The following is a 12,106-nucleotide window of genomic DNA, read 5'->3' on the forward strand; positions in this document are numbered from 1 at the left end:
GCAAGATCAGGAACTGTGTGAGAGAAGGTGGTGAAGTTGTCTGGTGCTAATTGTTCCGTTTGCTCACAGCAATGTGAATCAGAGGCAATCCTGTAGAAATCAAAGGCAACACTTTTGTTATGGAGATCTGAGACTCGTTTCAAACCTGAACAAGGTTCACAGTCTAGCAACACCCAATGAAGCGGATGTTTTTCTAAATACAGGAAACGAGTGAAACGGTCCATGCTGCACATCAGAGCTTGAGCCACCTTAAATGACCTAATTTCCATTCCTATCTTTTGTGATTTGTATGTATTTACTGTTTGCTTTCATGTGTTTTCCTTTGTGTTTTTTATTAGATAAAGTGTCCTTATGGAGTTACATTAACATTTTCCATTTTTTTTCTGACTTTGATATTATACATGAAAATATGCATCTTTTGTCTCAACTCACTCCTGTGTTATGTTGCAATCTAAATGGAATAAGAAAGCCTACTTTGATCTACTGTAGTTAACAGAAATACAAAGGCAGGGAGGCAGGGTGGGTGGGGTTGTTTCCTCCCTACCCTAAAAGAGCTACTAATCTGAAAGACAGAGTGATAGTAGTTTTGACTACTGCACTGCCACAAGTGTGCTGAACACATGCACTTTGTGATCAAGATGAATATGATATGAATATGATCTGTGAGACATTGCACCAAAAAAAGAATTAATCCCTGGTGAGGACATCTCTGCCTTCATAGTTTGGTCCACAGAGTGAATGGTAGGTCTCAGCAGAAAAGAGACTTGTGTCCCGTGGGCTGTGTCCAGATGCCTTGAACGGGGTAATGACAACATAGGTAGATCAATAATTTGTCTCACTGTACAGTTCAAGTAAATGTTTTCTCTCAGTTCTCTCCTCTGTTTTCAGATCTGTATTTTCTCACATGGTTTCACCTCATTAACAGGTACGCACAAGATAAAAAACTTGGTGGATCTTCTTATTTTTCTAAGAACCTAGGTGATATTTTGTCTTCCCACAAGTCAAAAATTCCTTTCATGGAAAGGGATTGAATGAAAGTATTATATCAAAGTTAATAGGAACAAAAAGAAAGCTCGCTGGACTTCCAAATTGTGAAGCTTGCTACGTGGTGGTGTCAGTACAGATCATACAGTCCCTCAAATTGCCCTGATTGTGCTTCCTTTTAGTTTTTAACTGGTAGAAAATAAAATCTCGATTTATAAATTTCTAAACATCACATAGCTACTTTGTACTGCATTTCAGAATAGTATCTGGAGTTGTGCAATGTAATGCAGCACATCAGATAGGAATTAATACTTTCCTGGGCAGCTCAAATCAGAGTGTGCAGCTGAGAGTCACACTTCATCTCCAGCCATTCTTTCAAAGCAAATGATAATTCACATATCAGGACCCAATTCACTGAGATTCTTTTTCTATTTAGTGTCCCAAATGGCATACACAGGAGGACGGGAGTACTCATACCTTTCAGAATTATGCTTAAAAAGCAAAGAGATTTTGGCATCGCATGTTACTGCTTTTGATAATAGCACAGGCCAATTACTGCTCCACTCTGCTCTTTCCTTTCCTTAGGTAGCGATGGAAGCATCCCATGCCAAAGAGGTTTGTCAGGCCAAAACTGAAAAATTAAAAGCTCTTGTGCTATAACAGAGTGTCAACACTTGGATCAGTATTCTTTTGAAAGTTGGTTACATTGCTTTTAAGGCAGAATTTGTTACTAATACTAATATTTGCTGCTATTTAGGAAGATATATTGCTGCACCCTGAGAACAATAATGAGGCTTAATATTTTTCATCATGTCATCATTGCAGATTATGTTTGGTTAAAGACAAAACTTTCTGGAAGAAACTCTGGCTTAATGTTCATCTTTCTTCACTTGGCAACCTTTCTGAGATGGGATACAGAGGCAGACAGATCTGAATTCAGAAAAAACTGACACTAAAAATAACACCCTGAAAGTACTTGGAGGACTCCCTGTTACAGTTGTGTCTGTGGACCTACTACCTTAGACATAAATCTCCCATACGTTATCCCAAGGGATATAAAGTATTGTATCCCATTCATAGGTGAGCAGAAGAGTTCCAGAGTTTTTTGAATGCCAATAGTGCCCTACATGCTTGCACACAAACACACAGAGATTTACACTACGTCTGGTTCATCCAACTGCCTCCAGCTGGTGCAGATTGTGCTTAACGGAGTCAAAGGGGCAGCCTATAAATTGATTCCAGTAAGTGCTGAATCAAATGGTCAGAGAGGGCTCTAGGATATATTGCATGCATAAGCAGAAGAGAATCATTGAGGAATTTACCATCTGCAGCATGTGTTGTTTGTTCATATCCAGTTTTACAAGTTCTTCAAAAAAGCAAAATAAAGGAAACTAACCCCTAAATCCCATTCCACCTGCAAGTTGTTGTTTTCCCACATCCCTATTAATCCTGTGTTAAGAAATCAGATAAACTGAACACTGATATTTTATTAAATAATGATTCACCTCGGATAAATTATCTTCCAATGCTCAGTTTTGTTCTGTTTTTTTTTTCCAAATCAATCAACTGAAATTATATGTCAGGTCTTCTTGTTGCTAGGACCCCTTTGGCTCTTGGTGGAGGAAGGAGATAATTTTGTATTTTTCAAAGGATGAACTTTTGATTTTGACCAATTTAGTATGATTAAAACTGCAAATTGCTTGGGGATTTTATTCCAGAGCTGATTCATTTCATGTTTAATTATGTGTCTAAACTGGGAGTATTGCCAGTGATTGTCTTTATTTAATAAACAGAAGCCTATATGTTTTGAAAAATGGGGTGAAAGCACCACCAGTGAAGAAAGATCAATAATGTTCCCTTTTCCTGATACTCTGAAGATGTATCTTTTTCCATAATTGAGTGTAAGGGCCAAATTTACCATTGATAAAAATCAATACAGTGCTTTGGGCTTATGAAGAGCTCTGGCAACATAGGCATCTCTATTTAAAAAAAAAAAAGATGTGATGGCAAATTTCATGTATTTTCAGCCGTATTCTCCCTGAACCCTTAAGCACAAGGATTTTAAATACGTACTCTTTAACCTGCTGATATCAGTAAAAGTGCAAGAATTTCTTACAAATAGTCCTGGGATTGTGAAATATGAGGTTAGATCTGCATACCTATAAAATGAAAGCTTGCTCATCTGCCCATGTAATGGCATGAGTATACATAGCCCTGAATAAAATCATGGTCCAGGGCACCCTTCTTCAGTAGAGTAGGTCTAAATTTAAAGAAGGGACGAGGCAGGAAAGTGGTTTGAGCATGTCATATGCTTATCGTCAAATGTATTACAGCCCCTCTGACTGACAAGTGTGCATTCATTGCCATAGTCTGGATCCTCAGGAATTGCTGTGACACTCCATGGAGCAGTAAAGTGGCATAAAGAACATCACAGTGAGGGGCATTCACCTGAGGAACAGCTGGTGCTGGACCCCTGCCCTGTGTGCTGGCCTCTTCAAAACACAGGAGGCAACACAAGTTTAAGACTTAGCTTCTGAGCAACAGAAAGGTGATGGAAATACCTTCTTAAATATTTTTTTGATTGAAAAAAATGTTTAGTTGTGAAGCAATGGTGCTTATCCCAGCGGGAGGTTTGTAAAACTTGGTTAGTGGTTATAGCTTGGCAGAAGTTAGGTGGGATTTTCAAAACTTAGTTGTATAACTCTGCTCTGTCTGTAATGATTGCATGTTGGACATTTGCCTTCAGTGTGAAATTAACACAGTTAAGACTGATGAAGTCTGAAAATCAGCTTCAAGAAACTGTCTATAATACTTTGTGAATTTCACTTAAACTGTCCTATTTTACTATTACATATTCTTGGTCTTCTCCGGGAAATGGAAGGCTAAAAACATGACCGATTTTGATTTTTTTCTCTATAGATCTTCAAAGTTACGACAGCTGACTGTATGTATTAAGTATTAAAGAAAATTACGAATGAACTTAAGAAAAAAAGCAGTGCAGCATTTCTGCCCTGTGAGCTGTCACGGCGTGGTGGTCCTGGAGCCCTCTGTTCCCTGGGCATGCTGGGATCCAGTCACAGATCTAGGAAATGTGGGGACCACGTGTGCAGAGTTTGGTAGCCATCTTTCTCACTGTGTCCAGGGTTCCTGTCCCCCATAAATCTCAACTGAGGACTGTAACAAAGAAATTGGTAGCTTTCTTAAAATGGGTGCCAATACTGGAGAAACACATTTTCCATCATCTTGTGAGGGTGCTATGGGAACCATCACTGAGCTGGGAGACCCACACCAGCATGTGTGTGCCAAGAAGTCACCAAGTAAGCTGTCAGGACACAGGTTTGCTGACTTTTTCTTGCATTTTCTAAACCACTTCTCAAAACATTTAGATGCACATGAATTTGAATTTCCCATGTAAAAACTACTCCACTCGAGGCTGTTTGTTTTTTTTTTTTTTTTTTTCATCATATTTCAAAGCCACTTTTACCTGGATGTCATAAAACAAACAAAAAAAACCCCAAAACATAGGTGACAAAACTGTCCTCTATTCCATATGAGGGAAACTCTGTTTCCCAGGTACTCACCAAAACTGGGAACAGAAATACCACCGTGTTGTACAAAAGCCTGCTCTCTAACTATTCCTTATCTGGGCAGAAGAAGAAATGAATTGAAATTTCATAAGGCACCCGATTCTCATGACATTTTCAGGCCCTCTTTGGAAGCTAATTAACATGCAGTGAGTGGCCTGCTGTTAAAGTTCACTGTGTTACGATATTGATGTTCTGCTTCTATATTTTGGGGCAAAACATTGATTTGGGGAGTTTAATAGATTAAAATAACCTGTTCTACCTGCTGGTAGGAAATATAGATTTGTAATTCTTTAACAGATTAAAGCAAAATACAGACCCGTGCTTAATGAGAGATAATATTCAAAACCTTTTGGTAAATGGCCTAATTTTACATCTGCTATGTGGAGAAATTAATGCTTTTTAAACTTTGCCATAATACTTGGATGGGTGCTCCAGTAGCTCTAATCTAGATGAGCTGTACCTGTCAAAAATAAATACCCAATGTGCTTTTCCGTGCTTCTTTCTGGAATTGCAACACATTGCTCCTCTAGCCTTTTCACTCAACTGAACAGTTTACAGCAATCAATAATACTACTTTTATCTATTTTCTAATTTTTTTCTCCAGCAATGTCATTATCATTTCCTCTTTCAAGTCAGGGAAATAAATGTGAAATAACCTCAAGCTTCCTCTCCCTAATGTATTTTTTTTTTCTAATTTTCCAAATGAATCCCTGGTTCTGTTTAAAGACTAGCACAGTGTGATGACTTCATTAGTTTGCTGGTGTGCATTCTCTGACTCACATTAAAGCAGTGAAGGTCTTTGAGTTAGCAATAATTAGATGAGGTCATTAAAGACACAATGAGATCATGATTGCCAGAAATGGCCTCACATTGTATGAAGTAAGGTCAAATCAGCTATAACCATTACTCATTCCTGATTTTTTCTTCATTACATATGCATTAAGTAACAGTAGTAGGTAATCCACAGGTTAACATGAGTGAGATGCCCTACAACCTGTCGTACGCGTAGTATTGTACAGTGAACAGAAAGTTGCATGGTGAGACCTTTTGTAGTAATTGTCACTTACTCATAGAAACTGCAGCAGGGACTAAATAAGAACAGATCAAAAAGAAATGGAAGGGGATATCAACAATATTTTGAAGGGCTGAGGCAGGAAAACATTGGCTGTGTGTTCAAAGTCTCCAGGAGTGTTTTCCAGGAAGGATCAAATTACAAGGTAGCAAACAAGGCTCCCAAGCAGGACAGGCTCAGATGCTTCTCAACCAATGTGAAAGTTGTGACTCCATGGAAGTCCACAGCATGACAAGCCAGTCGATGTAGTCATCTTGCTGGAAGGTAGCAAGGTTACCTGAACAGTATGAGACACCCCTGCTCCTCTGTCACATCTGCCTTTGACCCATGGGCAGCACGTCTCCAAAGTAAAGAGTCAGTGCAGACAACAAAATGCATGGATTATTTTTCTTTTGCATAACAATGAGTACTGTGTCCATTCTCTGGGGACAGTCACTCAATGAAATCACATAGTAACGTGGTGAAGAATGGCAGAACTCCTTCCATTTATTTCTTATTTTCTAAACAGCCAAAAGCAGCTTTAAACCCAAGTCTCTCCGTTACGACAGATAACACAAACTGAGCTGAACAAATAGTTGACAGAATAGCCAGAAGAGGAGAAAATCAATATACTAATTAATGCAGCAATTGCTTCCAGATGTGTACATCATAGAAATCTGACCCATTTTTGTATGGTTTCAGATTATCTCCCTTCTCCTCTTCCTCACACTCTGGTGATTGGAAAAATGACCCTTCCAGCATTACAAGACACATTCCTTCAGCACTGTGCAATAGGCAACATGCTCAGTGAGAGCAGCGCAACTTACTGAGCACTTCACAGCAGCTTTCATGCATTAAAATCTGCAAGAAATTTAAGTCTACATCTCCTCTGCTATCACTGCGAAATGTCTCCTTCCTAGATTACAAGTGACAATCTCACCTACATGTCAAGGCTGAGGAGACACGTGAAATTACATGTCCACTCTGGGCCGAACTAGAGGAAGGAAAAACGTGCTCTTTTTGACAGTGGCAGTCCAGACATGAGGCACAGAGCAGAGGCTCTGCCTGGAAATCAAAATGAGTCCTGGCCAGAAGGGTGAGTATGGTAGCCAGGGAACTGACCCTCAGCAACTAATACAATACAGGGTGCTCTTCTGCTGTCTGCTGCTTCTCTCACCCTCTAGAAAGATCTTCTGTCAGAAGAGGCTGGACCCTGCTGAGATACTAACTTTCTGGTTGTGAACATGTGCAGATGCAGACTTTGCTTCCGGGCAATCGATATCTGTGTTCTCCCTGTAACAGAAGTAATTAGTGAACCTAACTAGCACAGACATCTGAATTCCCTTTCAGTTATACCTGAACTATGAACAATTATAGTTATTCAAGAGCTCTTAATTTGCAGAGGCACTTTTCCCTGTGTACAGAGACACTCAGAATGACCAAGGAAGTTGCACAGCTCTGCTCTGTGCAGCCAGGCTGCAATGTACTGTTCCTCACTCTAAAAACCTTCATTCCATTCTTCTTTCCATGTTTCTGTCCCTTCCAGTTCATGTCTGGACAGGCATACCAGTTATTTTAGGTGAGGAGTACAGCCCTTTTCTGAAAAAGAAAAAAAAAACTGAGGCTGTTGAACACAGATTCTACAGTGTGCAGTGAGTTTTGATCCACATACAGATGTTGAGGTATCTGAGATCATTAAGTGTAAACTCCAGAGTCCGGATGCTATGTGTCAGTTTGAACACGAGCTGTCAGTGTCCCCAGAGAGGTCGCAATAAGAGTTTTGCTGGCAACAGCTTGCAAAGATACGTCACAAATCTGTGTCTAGGAGTTTGCCCTTTTTATTTCCAAACTTGCTTGACTGATGGTGGGAAAAGAGATGTGGCAAATGGAGGAGACTGCAGATTTGGCACACCAATGTTTTTCTGACATTTCAACTGCCCTGAAGGTCTACTTCTTTATGTTATGGAGCCAAGGGTGATTGTTTTTTGTTCCATTGAGTTTTTCTTTCTGTGAAGTGATAAGTCATCAACATTAATAGATCCTAAAATATCCACATTGATGAAAAAAATGCTTTGTTTTAGTATGTGTGCCGTAGAACTTGTGAGCAAAAACATAAGGAGCAACCAGGTTCATTAGCACTGATGTGTTAGCCTGAAAGGGAAAAGGAGAATATAAGAAGCTAATATTGTTTGTCCTGCAATCCATCTTTCATGTCACTGAGGGCAAGGAAATGTTTTCTAAATTTCCTATCAATCTTCCTGACCTTTTTTACTGTTTACATCATTTGCATTTTTAAATAGATTAGTTTGGGATGTTAATTTTTCCCTTGATGCTTCACTTTAAAAAACAAAGGTGCTTCCCCATAGAAATATCTTCTTCCAAATGTCTCAGGCCAGAAAGGGCTGAGACGCTCCCAATAGGAAAACCCAGAATTTGCCATTTGCCCCATGGAGCAGCAGTCCACGGATGTACCCAAACTGGACCTGAAGTGAGGACCAGAGGTGAGGGGGTGGCACCTAGACCTGGTCACTCAGTTTTCTCCCTCCTGACTTGCCCAGACACCTGCAGGCTATGGGTGGAGGACATATGGGTGGCAGGAACCACTCACACATCCATGTAGGGCTCGCACCGTTCACATAGCCTGAACAATTTGTGGAGACACAGGATTTACTACACTGCAGGAACAACATTTTAGTTTTGTTTACTTTGGTTTGTTTGGATTTTTTGCAAAACTATGTCTTTCTTACACAGACAATAATAGATAGATCGTGTCATGACAATTCTACCTTTAAATGAAGCTACACTAGGTACAAAGCAGCATTGCAAATAGAGGTGGTTGATATAATAGAAAGGATGAATCGAGACATTTACACATTCAGCATTTGCACACTGCCACTTACAATTTGTCCACAGCTTTTGATGGCCCATGAAATTCTTCAGGTATTTAGCTAAAAGTGTAAGAGTATGTGGGCAATTTATAGAGGCTCAAAAGTTACTCTGTCAGCTGTGGCAATTGCTAGTTATTACCGCAGGCAACGTAAGTAATACAAGTAAACAAGTAAATTGTGAACACTGTTTTAATTAATTTACTAGAACAAAATTGCTTAGAGTTTACCAGTAAGTAGTGAAAAAACAAATCTGACTAAAAGATAAAGAAATAAAACAATAACCCTGGCATTATTATAAAACATACTCACTAATCTCTGTGTTTCTAGAAAAAAAAACAGGCCCATCTTTCACCCTTTCTTACCAGTTTCCATTCTTGCAGGGAATTCTGGCAGAAAAGCAGAGGAGGGATCCCCAGATGAGCTCTCAGAAACAGCAGACCGGTCTTCTCAGGAAAGTAAGCATTGCTGTCATGAAAGCTTTAGGACCTGACTTTGATGATTTCGCACCAATAAATAGCTGTACTCAGATATTTTGATCTTTATTCTGCTAAGTACAGAGATGGCAGCAAATCCTCACCCCACTGCCCAATAAAGAGTTCATCTGAGTCCATAGGAATGGCATTTGTTGCTGTAATTAATGGGGATGGATAGAAGGAGTGCAGAACTGCCCATAAAATCCAGCTCTTAAAATTATGCCCCACAAAACAGTAGGAATTGACTGTAACATCACAGGACATGAATGAGGTGACTTATTAAATCATACCCAATGCTAACTTCTGTGGGAAGCTGCAAAAATCAAAGATTTGCTGTTTTTAGAGCCCAGGCTTCTGAAGAGAGAGAAGCAGCTTATTGACACACAAAAGAAGAGAAGAATATGCTGTATTTGTGATTGTTATCATGACACTGACTCAGCATTCAGACCTTTTTGGTGGTATCAGAGAGGAGATGGAAGAGGGAGAGAGGACCTCCCTGAGTGTGGCTGCTACTCCTGCTTCTTCATGTCTCCCCAGTTTCCTCCATGAGAACGGAGACTTGGGAAATGGGTTTAAAAGCCTGATAAGCAAAATGTATCACATGTCACGGTGTGCTGTGGCAAATGATCATCAGTAGAATTATACATGCTATATTGCCTGCTGTATTCCCCAAAGCAGTTAAAGAGCCAGGAGAATATGAGACTGTCATTACTCTGTCTCCCTCCCTCTGCTTCGGAGCATAAACCTCTGCCAGACACTCAGGCAGAACAAAACACTTAATCAGTGTTAAGGATGCATCTGGTTCCCCCAGAGAGATGAGCTGTTCATTTATGCTTGTTTACAATATGTTTATAAACATTACTGGACAGGGATAGATTACCCCAGTTTACTGCCACATAAAGGAGTCAGCTGCTTACGTTTCCCATCATATCTATGTGCTTTTCTTTTACATTACTCAAGTGGTACCTTATGGCAAGTAATCTTTGTGAATTAGGCCAGAAATCAGGAGTGTCCCTGTAGAATTTATACTGTTTTCCCTGTAATTATCTCAAAAGTATGACTTTTGGATTAAATCTCTATCCAAGATGTCTATTTTTCTTTGCTATCTATGTTGTTTTGTTTTCCCCCCTCCTCCCTCCCGGTGGTCCATGAAGGAATGACGTTGGATTTATGCTCTAGATGAAGAGTATATTGTATGGACAGAAATGGGAAAGATGGTGTTGTGATGACACCCCCCACTAAGTCAAATGTTCATACCCAACCAAAGGAAGCAGTCTTTGTAAAAGAAATTTTTACTTTCATTGTTCTTATTTTAAAAACAAGCTATCCATGTATGTTCCTTCTGAATTATGAGTTAGGACTTTACAGAGCAGTGGCAAAATGGAAAGAAACTGTGCAGCTCTAGTCATGTATCAAATCTCCGAGTCCTCTGAAGTGGGGCCAAGAGACGGGAGCCACCAAGTCCTGGGAAAAGCCCTGCTCTGCAATTTTTCTTCTCATTTCACTTGCTGGTTCTCTCTTTTTTCTCCATCCTCTGTTTGATTATGAGCTTTTTAGGACTTGATTGTTTCATTTTAAGCATTTGAATGGCACATTATGATCCCTGAGTTGAGTTTAATAATCATATTCAGGGTGAGAATACATATAGTTGCAAAACAGTGATGTAATGGAGGAAAAATAAATTGAAAGAAGAAATTGAAGCAGATTTCACAGAGGGGGAATGTGATGGGCCAGGCAACCAGCTGGGTGCAAATCAATACAAGCCGATTGCTTTGGGTGAGGCTCTACTTCATTGGTGAGTGTCACAGCAGATATTTGACTTAAGGTTTCTGTGTTGTGTGTAAACCCATTGATAGGCCTGGAATAAAAAGGTGTAGCCAGTTCTAGCTTATTCTTCCCAATCTGATATTTATCACAGAGCCTTCCAGTATAAGGTCATAATTTTCATTTTATTGGCTGGAAGTCAGGTATTGTAAGGAGTATCGTCACACCTCTCGTTAGATCAGCGTTTTAAATGATCCATTAATCCCATCAATCTATGGATATGTGAAATATGTCCATGAGCCTACTCTCCTCTAATGGGATTCCCTGAGTTGCCATCAGGCATGACTTGCATAACAAACCAAATGTGAGACTGTGACTCACTTATGGAAAACCAAATCTATCAAATTGTAGAATGAGGCTATATACCACATAGGAAAAGCAACCTGAGCAGAATCTGCAGTAAAATCCTCCCTCTCTCACACATGTACACACAGAGGCAGTTCTGAATCACCAATATTTGCACACTGACAGCTTCCCATCCAACAAAGCACAGCAGTAGTCTGTAAGGCAGAATTTTACTTTCCTAGAATGAACCCAACTGTGCTGTTCACTATTTGAGTGCTTCATATCAAAAGATGAAGCCACTGCAAAACAACCAAAGGGATTTCCTGGTCTGTTTTCACTGACACCAGAAAGCAATGTTCCACATACCAAAGGAAGAGACTTCAACATGCATATCTTCAGTATTGCCCTCGTCATGGTACTGAGAAGTAGAGAGAATCTCCTTTGGTCTTGAGGTGGGAGATTGAGAAAATAATATCTGTTTGTACTTGCTTCCTGAGGGCTCTATTCTTCAAAGATTAAAACACCTATTAGAGAGGACAAAAGATTTCTATATCAAACTGTCCTAGACACATGCAAATGGATTTGTTTGCAGCATGAAATATCTTGTACACAAGATTAATTCAAAAAAGGGTGTGGATAGATTCTTGATATATTATTATTAGATAGGACTAATACATATGCAAAATAAGTTAGGCTGAGTAATGCAGTGCTTCAGTTCAGACTCACTACCAAGATCTGCACTAAAAGAAGCCAAATAATCTTTCAAGCATGGATTACTTTTATCTAAAAAAATATTGTACTCTGCTTCACCACATTGGAAATAATATGGAGGAAAGAGGTACTTTGGATTTCAAAGTCAAACAAATCAATTTCAGATATGTTAGCAAATTTCAAAAGGTTAAGGTACCAAAAATAGTTTTAAAAGGACAGAATGATGTTATGAAACTTCCCTTGGAATCTCATTTTACATGATCAGTATTCGTAGAACTGACCATTAAAACTGAAAAGATCAAA

The sequence above is a fragment of the Columba livia genome, chromosome 5 (genome assembly GCF_036013475.1).
Source record: "Columba livia isolate bColLiv1 breed racing homer chromosome 5, bColLiv1.pat.W.v2, whole genome shotgun sequence".
Taxonomy (NCBI): domain Eukaryota; kingdom Metazoa; phylum Chordata; class Aves; order Columbiformes; family Columbidae; genus Columba; species Columba livia.